The sequence below is a fragment of the Podarcis gaigeae genome (assembly GCF_964106915.1).
Source record: "Podarcis gaigeae genome assembly, chromosome: 3".
Lineage (NCBI taxonomy): Eukaryota > Metazoa > Chordata > Lepidosauria > Squamata > Lacertidae > Podarcis > Podarcis gaigeae.
In genome coordinates, this window is record NC_139680.1 from 98,787,496 (window position 1) to 98,805,597 (window position 18,102).

Here is an 18,102-nt window from a genome sequence, read left to right on the forward strand (position 1 = left end):
CTGTATTAAAGATTCATGAGAAGCCCAATCACGTTTTTGTGCATTTTTCACGCGGTTCATAACTCTCATTTCCCCTAATTTGCTGCTCCTTCAGCTGCAGCTTCACTTGAAAGCATTTCTTCACTGTGTGATTCCAACCAATTAGGGATCCCATAATGGACATGGTAGCTTCACTATTCCTGTTATGCAAGCCTACCACAGTGCTTAGAAAGCTGAGGTAACTTTAATCTGTTTTAGTATTTTAACTTTTGTATGTTTTAAAGTAGGGTCATGATTTTTATTTTACTATTTTATCTTTTGTAAACAGCTTTGAGGATTTCACAATCAAGCAGTGTATAAATTTTATGAAATCAATTGATCGATCAATCAAATGCGGTTATGCAGTAGCATCACTGATAGCCCAATGAAATTTTCCTGTTGTTGGGTCAGAACAATGGAGAGTCAGCCTGGTTGCTTCTTTCCTCGTCGCTCCCCACCCCACCCCCCAACCTCCTTGAATCAGTTTGACCGCCTTTCACAAAGTGAAACAGAAAATTCGCACAAACAAATGCACTTTCCTGGGGCAAATATATTCACAACATAAACTATTACAACTACCAACACCAGTTTTTCACCAGCACCTAATTTCTTTGGCTGCCTCTTACCTCATTGGTTTAGGTTAGGTTTATTAAATGCATATATCATTTCCCCCTACTTTTGTATAAGGTCTCTGGAATTTAAATACCAGAAGAATTCTGGAGGTGTGTTACAGCTAAGTCTGGCAGCTGGGAAACTACTGGCTCAAATCTTCCCTCAACCCAGAGCTTTTTTTTCCAGGGGTAACTTGCCAGAACTCAGTCCGGGCACCTCTCAGGTGGGTGCCATTGCCATTCTAAGAGAAAAAGGGAGGCATTCACAGTGTGTTCCAGCAGCTCTTTTTCTAGAAAAATAGAACTGCCTCAACCATAAACTCTCTAAGTGGCCTTGGCAGGGTATGGAGTTATGTGACCCCTGAGCCAAGGAAATAAGTAACTATACAACCTTTAGAAGACATCTGAAGGCAGCCATGTCTAGGGAAGTTTTTAAAAATGTTTATTATGTTTTTATACATGTTAAAAGCTGCCCAGTGTGGCTGGGGCAACCCAGCCAGATGGGAGGGGTATAAATAACAAAATTACTACTACTTCTTCTATTTCTACTATTACTAACTACTATTACTATTTAATAAAAGAGACACAGATGATCGGCAGTTCAAAATCAGATGATCGGCAGTTCAAATCCCCGCGACAGGGTGAGCTCCTGTTGCTCGGTCCCTGCTCCTGCCAACCTAGCAGTTCGAAAGCACGTCAAAGTGCAAGTAGACAAAAAGGTACTGCTCTGGCGGGAAGGTAAATGGTGTTTCCGTGCACTGCTCTGGTTCGCCAGAAGCAACTTAGTCATGCTGGCCACATGACCTGGAAGATGTATGCCGGCTCCCTTGGCCAATAAAGCGAGATGAGCGCCGCAACCCCAGAGTCGTCCGCAACTGGGCCTAATGGTCAGGGGTCCCTTTACCCTTTACCTTTGCCTCTGTTTTCATCAGAGAAATGTTGGAGGGTGTGCAAATGCACACTAACAGCCAGAAGTGGTGTAATATGTTCAGACCAGCCCCTCACCCGCATTTCAGTGCAGATGGCATCCCACAATGAACAAAATAAAGTAATACACATCACTATCTAAAGTGACCATTTAAAGTGACCTGAAGACCATTAAGTCCAGAGAATCTGAAGCTGACCAACTGCTGACATGTACTCAAAAATAACTGAGCAGGGAAAGAGAGCTTTGGCCTCCTGAGTTTGCCACCTAGCAAAACTAATTCAATAGTGGCTGGGGGGGGGGCCCTGGCGGGGGGCAGAGGTGCAACAAATGGAAACATTCCCTACCTCATCCTTTCACCTGACACCAAAATGCAAAGGAAATGGTAGCAGAAGTAAACACGGTTCTTTTTCATGTCATATTGCTAAGAAAACAAGTTGTGAAATGTATTTTTGTTAGCTTTTTTATTTTATAAAAAATACATTAATAATATGTTTCCAATTTGTCTTGCCCGCCTCTGCTTTGCAGTCCCCTCCAGGAATACCTAGGAAGGGAAAAGGGGGACTTGATGAAATACTCCCCCCCAAAGAATTGAGTTTCAGCTCTATAATAAACAAGGCTGAAAGCGAGATGTGGGCGGATTGCTTTGTTTTGTTTTGCTCTCATTTCTTCCAGAGACTGATGGAAATGTGAACTACTGAGAAGGTGCAGGAGGAGCAGGTGAGGCTTTGCTGTGAGAGTGAAAAGGACCATTCAGTTGCATTCAAGACCCTGAGACAGCAGTGCTGGAAGGAAGCACACTTAGCCCCCTGTCATTGGCCAGGGTTAGGACTGGCCTTACCATGAGGCAAACTGAGGCACTGGCCTTAGGCAGCAGGATCCTGCTGGAACCCAGAGATGGCAGATCCTCTCCCTGCAAGGATACCTGGAGTTGTCCTCTCCCTTCACTCCAAGCCTGTTTTAAAAGGACACATTTGACATCACACACCCCTGTTACCCTGGCAACCTCCCACTTCCATTTTATATCATCAAACTCTGAACTCCTAAAACTGCCCTTTGTCTCTGCTCACCATCCCCTCGTGGAAGGAGGGGCTCATTCTCCTCTGCTGCCTGGCACAAGGTAACTGCTTTTGTCAATTGTCCATTACTTTCCTTTGTACTACATGATGGTTCTTCTCTCCAGGCAATTTTTGGCCAAGAAACTGATTCAGCCTGCATTTTCACACTGCTAAGCTGTCTCACACCTGGGTGAAGTCTTCAAGCATTTAGTAATTGCCTACATTTACTAACTCTAGAAAACATGGGGGAGGATCTGGTACCCAGGACTTTTAGGCAGTGGCATAGCATGGGTTGCCAGCACCCAGGGCTGCGTGGAAGGGCGGTGGTGGGAAGGAGGGAAATGAACTGAGTACACGTGCGCATTCAGCTGCCTAACAGCATCCACATCACCCAGAAGATCGCAGCTGCAGAGATAAGAAAAGAAGAGTTGTTCCATTGCCTGGAGTGGTCACTTCCTGGTTTGCATAGAGAAGCCATTTTCAACGGAGCCCAGGGATGGAAGCACACAGATGTATTGAGGCAGCAAGCAGGTGTTGAAATTTTGCACCCCTAACAATTTTGTGGCTGGGGAAACCGCCCCTGTGTCCCCCAACTACACCACTGCTTTTAGGTGAATCTGCCCCCCACTGCACAAATTCATAACTTCTTCTTCTTCTTTGGCAATCACTCGTAGCTGAGTAAAATGAACACAGTTTTAACAGTGAGTCCATAATTCTGCATCCACACATCCTTCCACAGTGGGGACATAGGTTTCTGGGCAGGAGTCAGGGCCGGATTTAGCTTTGATGAGGCCCTAAGCTACTGAAGGTAATGGGGCCCTTTATATGTCCAGCTGTCCTTTGTCAACAACAAACTGTCGCTGTTTTTTGTGTTGAATCTATGCTATATGGTAATTTATGGACCTAATAGGTATCTAAAGCCATTTGCACATAACAAAATATGTATTTTATCAAAATAATTGTTGAACTGAAATACAATTAAGAAGTATATTAATAGTAAAATACAATTAAGAAGTATATTAATAGTGAAATAATTATTAATCTCTAACTGTATGTAGGTTTTATTTTATTTTTTATCTTATATTTTGGAAATGTACATCCAGTTTTTTTTCCCTTTAATTTTTTTGGGGGCCCCCAAGAGAGTGGGGCCCTAAGCTATAGCTTGTTTAGCTTATATGTAAATCCGTCACTGGCGGGAGTTGATCATGGTGAGGGTTTGCCAAATGTGCCTTCCTCTTAGCTGAGTTTGAGCGTCTTCAAAACCCATGACAACTTTGGTAAAGGCTGTTCTCCTATTGGAGCGCTCGCAGGCCAGTGTTTCCCAGTTGTCGGTGTTTATACTACATTTTTAAAAATTTGCCTTAAGAGAGTCTTTAAACAAATTCACAACAATATTATACTGAATCCTTTGTTGTACTTGTGTTTTATTTTTAATTCATCATTCAGGACATATATTGGTCCATGAATTGGTTCTTTTGTTTGTGTGGTTGAGGGATCTCTTCCTCTTGTTAATCTACCAATGACTACTGGCCACAATGGCTCTGTTCTGCTTCCACTGCCAGAACCAGTATGCCTCTGAATACCAGTTGCTGAGCATCACAACGGGCAAGAGTGATTCTGCATGCGTGTTCCCAAAGAGTCAGATGGTTGGTCCCTTTGAGAACAGGATGCTAGACTAAATGGACCTTTGCTATGATGCAGGGAGGCTCTTCAGTTCTTCCCCACACTGATGGCACTATAGGACTAGAACAAACAACTGCAACTAAAAATCTGACTGTGCTAAGTGCAACAGCAACCACTAGAAGGCACCACTGCAATTGCAATAATTTGGCAAGTTTAGAACTGTGCATCAATCAAGTTCATCTTAGACCATATCGAATTGCATTACCTCTTCATAAATAAGGTAGTGCAGAGAGAGGACAAATATTACATGAGAGCAAATCTGTTAAAATAATTTCAAAGGAAGGAAAGTGATGCAGTGAGGTTGCACCACACAAATTTGAAGTGGGGCTTGAGAAAGTATTTGAATTATGGAAGGTGAATTTATGGACAGCTTAAAATAATTGAATTAGAGTTCAGTCCTAGTTCAGCTTCTAGTTAGAAGCAAGTCCAAGTCTCTGGTAAACTGGCCTAGGGCTATAGAATCAGCTGGAAAAGGATTAATTTTTTCTATAGCATACATGCTAACACAAAGCACCTTTTCCTAACCTCAAGCATTTTTCCTAACTTTTTTTGTGGATTGTAGGACCCAACTCTTCCTGACAACTAATCTGGCTCACCTTGATGTAGATACAGTGGTCAGCAAACTGTTTCAGCAGGGGGGCAGTCCACTATCCCTCAGACCTTGTGGGGCGCCGGACTATATATTTTTTTGGGGGGGGGGGAATGAACGAATTCCTAGGCCCCACAGATAACCCAGAGTTGCATTTTAAATAAAAGGACACATTCTACTCATGTAAAAACACGCTGATTCCGGGACTGTCCATGGGCCGGATTTAGAAGACGATTGGGCCAGATCCGGCTTTAGTTTGCCTACCCATGATGTAGAAGATTATCAGTAACAATAGTATTTAGGCATGGAAACAGTTATCAGTTTTGGTTTTCTCCATCACTCTTTTCCAGCGTTTAATTCAATTCTCCAAATTTCTGCAGCAGTTTGTGAAGTTTTATAATTAAATTATCATGTAAACCCTTCAGCGTTTTAGTGCAATTTTCTCCTAATAGTTTTGTATGCATTTTTTAAAAAACTAAGTAACAATTTTTTTGCAAGCCATTTCTCCCAAGTTAATGCATTTTCACATTTTCACTAATGTGTTCATTTTTATGCACACCTTCCTGTAATACACACATTTTTGTAAATATTTTTTGATTGGAGAACTGCACTGCAGAATTCAAGAGAAGTACAAATTTCAAAGGATGGCTGTGTTTTGCTTCTTGTACGGCTTTGGAAAGTGCAAACACAATAGATTCAGCTTTAAGCATGAACTGACTGAATCAGATTTCCCTCCATCCCTAGCAGTGTTATCATTTGTGTGCAGAGAGAGCATGCACTGTTCTAAACATATGAAATGGCAAAAGTGGCTTGCTAGGTGGGGGTGGGGCAACTGTATTAGTATCCTAGCAGGAAAAGGGACAAGACAGTGAGGCAAGACACACCAGTGGAGCCAATTCAGTACTCCTGCCAGTGTCTTTGCACTGTACCAACCCTCCTAACTTCCCTGCCACTTTGCCTCTTGCCTTCTTCCTCCCAGTGAGCAACACCAATCCATCTGCCAGGAAGCTGGCATCATGGCTTCTTCCTACTCAGTGACTTGCTTCTATGAAGAATATCAGTTTAAGGAGGGGGGACACAAAACTGTCCAGCTATTTAATAATTTATCAGGTAGATTTTGCAGCATACAAGAGATTCCACCCAGCTCTGTGCTGTGGCTCCTATGGATCTTGTCTCAGAGGGTAGGGAATTAGAGCCTGGGGAAATTTTGGGAAATTGGCAAAATGTCCATTTACAGTGGTACTTCGGGTTAAGAACTTAATTCGTTCTGGAGGTCTGTTCTTAACCTGCAACTGTTCTTAACCTGAAGCACCACTTTAGCTAATGGGGCCTCACACTGCTGCCACGCCGCCGCCACACAATTTCTGTTCTCATCCTGAAGCAAAGTTCTTAACCCGAGGTACTATTTCTGGGTTAGTGGAGTCTGTAACCTGAAGCATCTGTAACCTGAAGCATCTGTAACCTGAAGCGTATGTAACCCGAGGTACCACTGTATTTGAAACCTTCAAAAACTCAAGCTCAACAACTTCCTTTGGGTGATTTCCCTCCCCCCCCCAAAAAAAAGCTCAACAGCTTCCCCCCCCAAAGGTGTAAACACATCTAACTAGACAATCTTGCCTATGATTACCAGAAAGAAAGAAATAGACTTCACCAAGAATTATCCATAGCTATCATTTAGCTAGTTTCTATTACGAACATTCAAAAAGCTATCAAAGTAGAACAGATGTACTGTAGTCTGATTCTGAAGAAGGCTCTTCTGGCAATTTTTTTAAAAAGGTTCTTTTAAAAGCACAGTTCACTTTCCTCCGGAGAATATATCAGACAAAATTACATGGTTTCTAGCTCAGACCTGTTTTACAGGATCTCTGTGACATACATGCCTGTTCTACTGTAGGTCTAATTTATGCCTAGCCATAAATTCCTGAAGCTCAGCAAGATCCGATGCAGTCTTCAAATCAACAACACTGTTCCCCGAATAGTTCTTGTGGTTGTGGGGGAAATATACTTTGTTACTCTTGAAAGCACAGATAAAATCTGTTTCCTGTGTACACTGCAGTTATATCTCCTGTATACTCTTGGAGAAGGAACTAGAAGCCATTTCATAAGGTTGGTTACTTACAATAAAGTAGGGACGGGGACTCTGTGGCCCTCTGTGGCCCTCCCCTCACAGAGCTATAATTCTCAGAGTGACGCAACATTCAATCCCTCTTCCTAGGGAACTCTGGAAACCATAGCTCTGGAAAAGGAATAGGGGTCTCTTAACGAACCCTCACCACCCTTGACAATCCACAGTTCCCAGAATTCTTTGCGGGAAGCCATGTTGGCTTGAAGTGGTATCTGAGTGCTTTAAAGGGATATGGTGTGAATGGGGGCTAAATCATGATGCAGCTGTTCAAGTCAAAGGGGACGCCTCAGACATGTTCCTGGATTCGTTTAAGCTTAAATTTTAAACCAAGAATCCACTTACAAAACAGACAATTATTTAAACCAACTGGATCAGGAACTAGTAGCTCTTGAAGCTGCTGACAGCCAGGAGGCCTAGTGAATGTGGCCAGTTTTATTGCTCATTCTGGGGGCTGGGTGGGCTAGAGTTCAGTTTCACCAAAGGATACAGTGCTTCTGGGAAGCCTCGTAAACACTGACATAATCAGGTATTGGTTTTAATACAAATTCATAAATTTTTATAGGTTCTGAGCTGTCAGGCTGGTAATATATAGCCAAACTCTGCACTGGGTATGTGGAAATAAGGTCATTACAGGAGAGGTGCAAATAAAACCTGAAACTGCGCAATACAGTGCAGAACTGAGAAGTGTGTGTGTTTTAGAGCAATGCCTCTGAAACACAGGGTGTGGTGCAACTGGAGGAGAACTTTAATGCACTATATTTGCCCTCTTTAAAATAATTTACAAGGGCTCCAATTGTGTGTGTGTGTGTGTGTGTGTGTGTGTGTGTGTGTGTTAGCAAATACTCACCATCCCCTCCTCTACTGCCCTTTTGCACAGTAAGCACGAAGGTTTGCAAAGAGAGATTAATGGTTTGAATACACCATTTTATCAGGGACCCAGATTGTGCAGGGTTCCTGATCTGAGAGACGGCTACAGGTCCATCATCCATGACCATTGGCCACACAGGTAGGGACGTATGGGAGATGTAGTCCAAAACATATGGAGGGCACCAGGTTGAGAAAGGCTGATGGCATTTTTTTTTTTAAAAAAAGGAAATAAAGAAGGCATTTTTCTTGAATGAACATGGAAGTAGCACGCCTTTGTTGTTTAACAGTGAACTTGAGACAAAGGCAGTTGTATCATCTCCAATTCTCAATCTGGTTCCATCCACATGGCTCCAACAGTAATGGGCGTTTCACCTTTTGAACCTGTTAACAATAACATCTGGAGATGAACAACAAGACAATTTCCGCAATTTTGGAATATCAGATAAGAGGGACGGGAAGGTCTGGGGCCACGAAGACTACCTGAAGGGAAGGGAATGGTCTGGATTAGTAAAATTTTTCTTCTTCATACCGAAGAACTGTGCACATCTTGGCTTTGCAATTCCTTACATAATAAATGGTGGGATACAGGGAGCATTGTCAAATCTCCCTTTGGGCTGCAAACTACACTACCTCCCAAATTGCTTTTGAAAACAGCAGTGCACATTTTGAGTATGAGGAGGGGAAGTAAATGGATCTAAAGTTATATGACTCCTTCTGCAGTCCATCAGCTGCCATTTTGCTGTCCTCCGTAGAAAACTGCCCTTCGTCTCGCTCTGGGACTACTTCAAGAACCTATGGTAAAACTGAGTGAGAGCAAATAGGTAATTCATTCCACATTTTGCGTGCATTCATAAACGAGTGGAGGAGATTGATTGGTCTAGTTGAGCAGCACTTTCATCTTGTAAAAGCAAATATTTAAAAGCCCCATTCTCCTAAGCAACATTATGTTTTTATTCTTAAAAACGTAATTATATGGCCATTCGGGAGCCTTTTCTTTCCCCTCAACTCTAGGGCTGGCTGCATCTGCTTGGATTCTTGGATTGTTGGACTCGGCCAAGAAAATCAATGACTCCCTATCAAGGTCATAAAGGAAAATGACATCTCAACATCTTCACTCACCATCTGTAGTGGTGTGGCTGGTTTGGTTTTCAGGAGAAGTGCGTGCAGTTTCAGCATTGCTCTGGGAGCTTGCGGGGCTGGGGGTGGGGGAAGCCCGCCGCCAGCCTCCAAACCATGTCGGGAGCCAGCGGGATGGCGTGCTGCGCCTCCCCACTGTCCCCCGAGCTTGCGGGGCTGGTGGCAGGCTTCTCCCTGCTGCCAGCCTCCAAACCAGGTCGGGGGACAGCGGGATGGTGGTGTTCCGCCTCCCCGCTGTCCCCCAAGCTTGTGGGGCTGGTGGTGAGGCTCTCCTGAAGCCTGGAGAGCGAGAGGGGTCGGTGCAGCAAAAGCCTGCATTTGCCCCATAGGACGCACACACATTTCCCCTTCATTTTTGGAGGGGGAAAAGTGCGTCTTATAGGGCAAAAAATACGGTATTTACTTACTTACGTGTTTGCTTAAAAAAATAAATATCCTGCTTTTTGCCTTTTAGGTCTCAAAGTGGCTTACAGCAACTATCTATCCATCATATATCTATCTATCTACCATTAAAATTAAAAAAAATCAATTAAACCTCTGCTTAAATTATAGGAGGAATTTCTAAATGCTCACCTGTATATATTAATTAGCATATGCAAATTTTATGCATATCTGCACCCTCTTTTTCAGTGATGTGTTTCTTCACTTTTGGGGCAACGTGAAAGTGGTCTGCTAGACTCCATGTCAAGACAAGACTAACCATCTAATTGCGATTGGATCTGGAGCACAATGCATTCATAAGGTCCTTCTTGAAAGACTGATGCCGGCAGTCTTAGAATAATTTCCAAAAGTCAAAGTTGTACGCCAAGTCATTGACTGAGGAAAAGAAGGCATGTTTCTTTTGGAATACCTAACTCATGTACTTCCATGCTGCATGAGCCTACCTTGATTTATTAGGCTGGCTGAATGACAGACCACTAATCATTTTATCAAAACATCTTTTGATAGCATACATCCCAGGGGATTGGCAATGGCAGAACATGATTATCTTGGAACTAGAACAGTGCTGTTCATTTTTGAGACATGTTTGCCCTCATGCCCATCCTCAACTGAGAATGTATCGTTCCCTGAAGGACACTACTCTTGTGATGAAAGGCTCATTAGGGAAGTTTATCATTCCAGAAACAGAATGTGTCAAAACAAGGGTGCCTGTGGCCTTCGAGGAACATCGGTTCAGGAATCATCGGTTCCTAAAGTGCATGGAAATCCTTTAATTAAAATAGTGAAGAAAAGGCTGAAGAAATGAAGAAGGCAAGCCTACCTAATTCACACTTTCTGAAACAGAATGTGAACCTCATTTCAAATTTTCATTGCAACACAGTTCCCTAGCCAAGCAATGTATACAAAGATGCATTATAGTATATGAAGGAAAACTAATTTGCAAATAGCTGTATATTAGGGAAAACTGCATGCAGAAATGTGCATATGAGGAGAAATAACTGAGACAAGGCATCAGATGTTGGGTGACAATCAGGCGAAATCTTCATTGACTATCAGCAGGTAAGGCATGACAGTAGAGCAGGGATTAGTTCATCATTCCACTCAGCCTTGCTGATAGCACCCCAGCCCCTTCCTTAGGAGTCACTTGGTGTTGAACCCTGTTCAGGGTCTCACTGGGCAAACAGCCAGGAAGAGGCCCTCAACTGATTTTAGGGTGAGCCATCATTCATCTTCTCCTCAGGCTTCTTATGCCAGTCCCCTTTACTGTGTTGATCCTGCCCAATGCCACTTCTGCCCTAACTTGTAACAACATTGTACTAAATGCCTAATGTAAATAATCCTTATTTCATTGAGGAAAAGGCACAAACCAAAACGAAACCCAACCTAGGGCCAGTTAAGGTTGGGAGTTTCATAAAAAGCTCCCAACGCCCTACGGAGGAGGTGGGGTTGTGGGCTTCACAGCCCCAACACACGCGCGGCAGCTGGAGCCCAGCCCAAGCACTATTGGGGGGATTCCTGGCCACGTCACTCCCTGGCCAGCCAATCAGCTGGCTCTGGGGGCACAGCCTGCCCTATTTAAGGCAGGATGCGGCTGGGGATCTCCCTCTTTGCCACCTGCCAGCTGTTCCTGCTTTTCCCACCCTCCCGCCCTATAATGTTTCCGTTCCTTGACCTTGCTATGGACCTTGGTTGGTCGCCATTGAGGGGCCTGGTAGGAATTTTTTCCATTTGGCAAATTGGCACCAGCCACTTGGTTTTCGCCTACCTCATAGCAAATTGGCACAACTTTCTTGGTATTGGCAGTTAGGCATTGGTATTGGTCTGCAGATGGAAGAGGGGAGGTAGCACCATCACGTGCCCCGCATATTGAAGGGTAGTCCGATAAAGGATTCCGGGGGGCATGGCCCTGTCTGAAGCCTGGGGAGGTGAGGGCCTAAGGCACGCCCCCAATCAGTGACACCAGGGGAATTCTAGTTGATGTGCATCAGCAGGACTCCCCCTACTGATGGTAAACCCTTCCTGGACTTCAAGCAGACGGGGTGAAGTTGGATATAGTTGGTTAGGGCCAATGCCTAAGCCAATACCGCTCATCACCTGTAACCAATAAAGTTGTGACCTTATTTAGTCTAGTAACCTTAATAATTGTGTCATGTGTCATTATTTCCACTGGGGGGGGGGGACTGGCCACGCAACTGGGCTCACCGTATTGAACACACAGCTCCTGGTAGATCCAAGCATGCATGCATCCAAGCCATGAAGGACCACTAACAATGACTCCCCCAAAGACCACAGTTTATATGACCACCTTAACAGCATCATGAGCACAAATCATGATGAATACACATGATAAGGACATCTGGAAGTGGAGTTGGCACCACCAAGAGATCCATGATGCTGCCTTTTGGCAGGTGACTAATGCCATGTCCATTTCTCCATTTGGCAATCCCATCCCTCTCTCTTGAAAGGAGAGCGTTCTGCGCAATGTTCTGAACAATGTCTATGTAGAAGCACTGGCCCCACAGCAGGACGTAAATCCTGTGGCACCTTCAATCCTTATAGGCCTATTCTATCTGAACAATTCCATGCAATAGGTGTGGTTCTCCCATATGGCACAGTTGCCTGGAGGAAAGAGAAGCAATGATACATGATGACCAAATTTGTGATAGCTGATGACAGCAGCTTTGCACATCCCAACTGTTTACATGATTGATGCACTGTGCCAATTCACCAGCACACAATTCCCAACCTGCTTATCTCTTAAATATTTTCTCACAGATTTTCCATCATGTTTTTGGGGGCTCGAATTTGACAAAGAACAGCTGGTTCTGATTTGTCCGATCCTGTAGACATTTCCTTGCTGTGGTGTCATAAGGCCTGGAAGACAGGAAACAATTGCAGGGGAAATCGAAACAGGCAAAAATGAAAGGGAGCGAGCAAGAGTTCTTGAACTTCTACTCGGTTTCAGCTTTCCCAGATGTTAACCAGGTGTCTTAACCAGCCCACCACTAAACAGATTAAAAATAGATCCTGGTGTGCTGTGTATACCTGCTCCAGGAAAAACTGTTGTTCTATGTTCCTTTCTTCTTCTCCTGTAGCATAAACTCTGTAGCATACTCTGTAGAACAGACATGGCATCAAATATTAAGACAAGTGTATAAAATTAGGTAAAATACAGCTTTGGTTCTTAAATGCTTCATTTAAGGACTCTTAGTGACATATTCAGACTAGACAATGACGTCCCCATAAAACTTTGACTTTCTTTTTATTCTCTAGTTATACTGGATCCCACAGATTCACATGAGTGCAGGAATATATAGTCCTTTGATGTTGCTGGAAAACAGCTTCCATCACCCCTGGCTTCCATCATGCTGGCTTGGACTGATGGAAGTTGAAGTCCAATAACGTCTGGAAGACCACAGGTTCCCTATCCCTGAATTAATCAAACCCTGTATCCTGCATCCATTTCTCTTCCTGGTAACAGAGAAAGAAGAAACCATGCACCCCACCTATCGTACATGCTAATTCTTCTATTCTCGTTGACTCTTACAATGCCATTTCCATGGGAAGATATACACGGGCATCACTCAATGATCTTCAACTGAGCTTGTGTGCTGGCTTCATTGAACAGCATTGTGCTTTGAGGAGATGTAAGGTTATCTAGAACTTCACCATGCTTCTCATTTATGAATCGCTTCCTGTGAAACATCTCAAAGCAAGGCAGCTATAAAGCAATTTCATATATGCAAACAATTAAAAGAGTTTTCAAATCCAATACAGATAAAGACAAGGATAAAAAATATCCACTTGAAAGTATTGTGGTGGATCAATAGGTGTCAAAAAATAATTGAGACAACACCTGTTTTATGTGTAATGGAAGGGAGTTTCTGCTTTGTGGCAATTTGTAGCTGCCTTGACTCAATCCAAATTTGTCACAAATTGGTCCAATTCCGTTTCAAGCTCAGGATTCAGCCAGATCAGTTGCACAGTATTAATTATAATTATTAGGGCTGTGTAACTGGTTTGTCCAAATCATGAACCAAATCAGGCTGATTTGTGCTGAATCCAGACAGAGTTGAGGCAGCTACCCTCTCCCAATACTTATTGAGCAGGTGCCATCTCGGGAACTCCCTTCCATCACACATGAAACAGGTGTTGTCTCAATGATCTTTTCAGCACCTATTGAAGACCTTCCTGTTCCAGCACAATACTTTCAAGTCGATATTTGTTATCCTTGCCTATATCTTTTCAGCACCTATTGAAGGCCTTCCCTTTCCAACAAAATTGATTCTTCCTTTCCTCCTGGGCAGCCTTCAGGGGGTCACATGCGAAGGATGGGTGGAGCAAGAGATGAAAGTGGGCAGGGCACCAAAAGTGAATCTTACCCTCAAGCACTTAGCATACCCTTCAGCATTTCTGATGAAAATAGGGACATCCTATTCTACATCGGGGACGCGGGTGGCGCTGTGGGTAAAACCTCAGTGTCTAGGACTTGCCGATCTCATGATCGGCAGTTTGAATCCCCGCGGCGGAGTGCGCTCCTGTCGTTCGGTCCCAGCGCCTGCCAACCTAGCAGTTCGAAAGCACCCCTGGGTGCAAGTAGATAAATAGGGACCGCTTACCAGCGGGAAGGTAAACGGCGTTCCGTGTGCTGCGCTGGCTCGCCAGATGCAGCTCGTCATGCTGGCCACGTGACCCGGAAGTGTCTGCGGACAGCGCTGGCTCCCGGCCTCTAGAGTGAGATGAGCGCACAACCCCAGAGTCTGTCAAGACTGGCCCGTACGGGCAGGGGTACCTTTACCTTTACCTTTACTATTCTACATCAGGAAGCTTCTCCCACATTTGATCTCACAGCAAACATAATGTGTGAAGAGATGGGATCATGTACAACACCTTCAAATGATGAATAGAATGAATTGTTATTTTTTTTAGCAGTAAGCTGCCTAGAGTCCCTATAAGGGAGGAAAAGATGGATTATGCTACTACTACCAGAGAGTAAATCCTATTGAACTTAGAAAGCTCCATTGAAAACAGTGGGAATTACTTCTCAGTAGACTTCTCCATTTACAATAAGGGAATAAACACTCCACACTAAAAAAAAAATGGCTGCTGCTGAAGCATGGCAATTAAAGAATTTAAAGTGGATTGGTGACATTTTCCTTCACTATTATAGGAAGGGCTTTGTTGGTGCAGGAATTTCCAGTATAAACAGGACTCTGTTTTGCACCTACACACACACACACACACACACACACACACACACCACTTTTAAATGTTCTCCAAGATATGGAGGGGAGGAAAAATGGAAATGGGGATACTCTGGGTTAAATCAGAAACCGGGAAGGCTTCTGTAATTCTGGGACACTTGGAGCTATGAGTTAGGCTAGTTTCTACACACACTTACAGATATCTCTCTATCCCTCATCCTGAGAAGCAAGAAGCATTATCAGAGTTAAAGGATACAAGCAAAAACACAGGGGGAGAATGCAAATCAAAGAGGTACAGTTTGAGGAGAGGGGTTGTGGCTGGGGAGACTCCTATTTGCCTCATGGCACCCCTAGCCCTACCCTACTGATATCAGCTGGACTGAGCCCTCTTAAAACCAAAAATTGCAGCTTAAGTCGCCTACGGATTGGGGTGTGAATCAACCAGGAAGCTTATGGTCTGTCTCTCCTTAGGCGAACTTGCACAGGAAGAACTCAAAAGCATCAAGGCAAATTTGTAGATATTCAGAGAGGGGGCGGGGGAAGAAGGAGAGAGAGAAGGAAATTCCACACCCTTTTGACAGCAACCAAGTCTGGAAAGCTTCAGGTTGATAGCAAGAACCTTTCAGGGTGAGTAAGTCATGGTTACAGTTGCTATGCAACTCTGCAGCCTGTCACGGAACTTGCATCATGAAGGATACCAGAACATTTTATAAACTGAGGAACCCTGTCCAGTGGAGGTTTCACAAGCAAATCAAGCCATAGAAAGGCAAAAAAAGAAACGGGAAGGGAAATGGAAAGAAAGAATACGGAAGGAAGGAAGGAAGGAAGGAAGGAAGGAAGGAAGGAAGGAAGGAAAAAACAGTGGCCTTGCTTCATGAAAGGCACCCAATTTAAAGTGGATTAAGAGGTGAGGAAGAAGAAGAAGAGGAGGAGGAGGAGGAAGAGGAGGAGTTTGGATTTGATATCCCGCTTTATCACTAACCGAAGGAGTCTCAAAGCGGCTAACATTCTCCTTTCCCTTCCTCCCCCACAACAAACACTCTGTGAGGTGAGTGGGGCTGAGAGACTTCAGAGAAGTGTGACTAGACCAAGGTCACCCAGCAGTTGCATGTGGAGGAGTGGGGAATCGAGCCTGGTTCACCAGATTATGAGTCCACCACTCTTAACCACTACACCACACTGGTGACATGTTTGATGTTTATAAAAATCATGTATGGCATTTAGAAAACGGATGGAGGAGTGTTTCCCCTCCTTTCTCATAGCACTAGAACTCATGGGCTTCTAATGAAGCTGAATGTTGGATGATCCAGAACTGATAAAAGGTCGTCCTTCTTCACACAGCTGGTAGTTAAACTATGTAACTTGCCGTCACAGGAGGTAGTGATGCCAGCAGCCTCAATGGCTTTCAAAGAAGACTGGGTAAATTCAGGGAGAAGAGGGTGATGGGTGGCTACTAGCCATGATGGCTCTGCTTGCTTCCACACTTGGAGGCAGCAGTGCTTCTGAATACCAGTTGCTGGAAGCTACAGGAGGAGAGGGTTTTCTTGTCCTCGGGTCCGGCTTGCAGGTTTCCCTCTGGCATCTGGTTGGCCACTGTGAGAGCAGGACGCTGGACTAGGTGGGCCATTGGCCTGTTTCAGCAGGCTCTTCTTATGTTCGAAGGTGCTTTTGATGAAAATGGCCCCGGCAACTTTTTGGGGTGCTTCTCCAAATTTGCATTTCAGCATGAAAACACCACGAGATAGGAGAAGGAATTAAACCTCCATGTGGGGGTCTACAGTCCCCCGCCTAAATATTCGGCCATCCTACCTGTGTCATTAATTTGTTGAGTTTGCCAACTGATACATATCACAAGATCCTCACATAACCCAATTCTTCAAATACCTTTTAGTATTTTTACTAGCCATATTAAGGGACGCGGGTGGCGCTGTAGATTAAACCACAGAGCCTAGGGCTTGCCGATCATTAGGTTGGTGGTTCGGATCCCCACGACGGGGTGAGCTCCCGTTGCTCGGTCCCTGCTCTTGCCAACCTAGCAGTTTGAAAGCACATCAAAGTGCAAGTAGATAAATAGGTACCGCTCCGGCGGAAAGGTAAACGGCGTTTTCGTGCACTGCTCTGGTTCACCAGAAGCGGTTTAGTCACGCTGGCCACATGACCCGGAAGCTGTACGCCGGCTCCCTTGGCCAATAAAGCGAGATGAACGCCGCAACCCCAGAGTCGGTCATGACTGGGCCTAATGGTCAGGGGACCCTTTACCTTTACCTTACTAGCCATATTAATGCTTGTTACAGCTAATAATATATTTCAGCTGTTTGTTGGCTGAGAAAGTGTAGGAATCATATCTTTTATACTAATCGGCTGATGGTTCACCCGCCCCAATGCTAATACAGCAGCCCTTCAGGCTATCATCTTTAATCACGTAGGAGATATTGGACTTATGCTAGCTCTTGTTTGACTAGCAACACATCTAGCAACTTGAAACTTTCAAGAAATAACCATTCAAACAAAAAAATCCACCTCTCCTGCCCCTCTTCGGCTTAATTCTCACTTCTGCTGGCAAGTCTGCCCAATTCGGACTTCATCCATGACTTCCAGCAGCTATAGAAGGCCCGACACCTGTTTCAGCAATTTGCTGAAGATGCACCACATTACACTGGCCTTAGATGCTATGTATGTATTATGTTGGGGGACCCACCCTATTTCTTGATTATCAATTCTTATAAAGACTTGTATTTTTTGCATTGTTGTAATGTATTGTGCAAATGCAAGGGAGGACTATTAATATCTGTGTAAAACAGAGAATGTTGGCAGGTAGAGCATGTCATTCAAGATGCCAGAAGTGCATAGGCGCCGACTCCATGGGGCCTGAGGGGGCCCGAGCCCCCTCAAAAATTCGTTTGGGGGGGCTGAGCCCCCCCCAATAATTTAAGAAAATTATTACCGTAAATTTCGCTCTATAACATGCAGATTTTTTCTCCTAAAAAGTAAGGGGAAATGTCTGTGCGTGTTATTGAGTGAATGTGTGGTCCCTGGAGCTGACTCGCCGGAGCGCAGGGGCAAAAATAGGCAAAAATCAAGCAAAAATAAGATCGGGCAGTCGGGCGGAGGGAAGGCGGAAGCTGCTGCTTTCCTGCATTCTGCCTCAGGGTCTTACTGCCCACCCGCTTCTGTTGCTGAGTTTGCTCAAACTCAACAAAGAGCAGGGAATCCCCTGCCCTCTTGGCAAGCAGAGGGTTAAGGAAAGGATCGAGTCCTTCCTTCTAATTCTTTCCTAGTCACACTGCGTGCAGGCTCCAGCCCACCACCTCCTCCTCTCCGTGCTCTAGGGACTCGCAGGTGGGAGAGAGAGAGAAGGGGCTGGCTTGGGGGGGGACTTTTGCCTTCCTTTCCTCCCCCCCCACCCCGTTAAACTCCTCCCCTGCATTCTTAGCCAGCTGCTTC

At 44.5% G+C, this 18,102-nt stretch overlaps 1 long non-coding RNA gene across 1 annotated transcript; it reads right to left on the reverse strand.

Moving 5' to 3' along the window:
- Positions 1–12,059: 12,059 nt before the first annotated feature.
- LOC310842205 lies at positions 12,060–15,277 on the reverse strand. The gene is made up of 3 exons (XR_014562996.1): positions 15,229–15,277; positions 12,500–12,569; positions 12,060–12,328 (listed from the first exon to the last, which is right to left on the reverse strand). It is a non-coding gene; the product is annotated as an uncharacterized lncRNA (long non-coding RNA).
- Between the last annotated feature and the right edge of the window lie 2,825 nt (positions 15,278–18,102).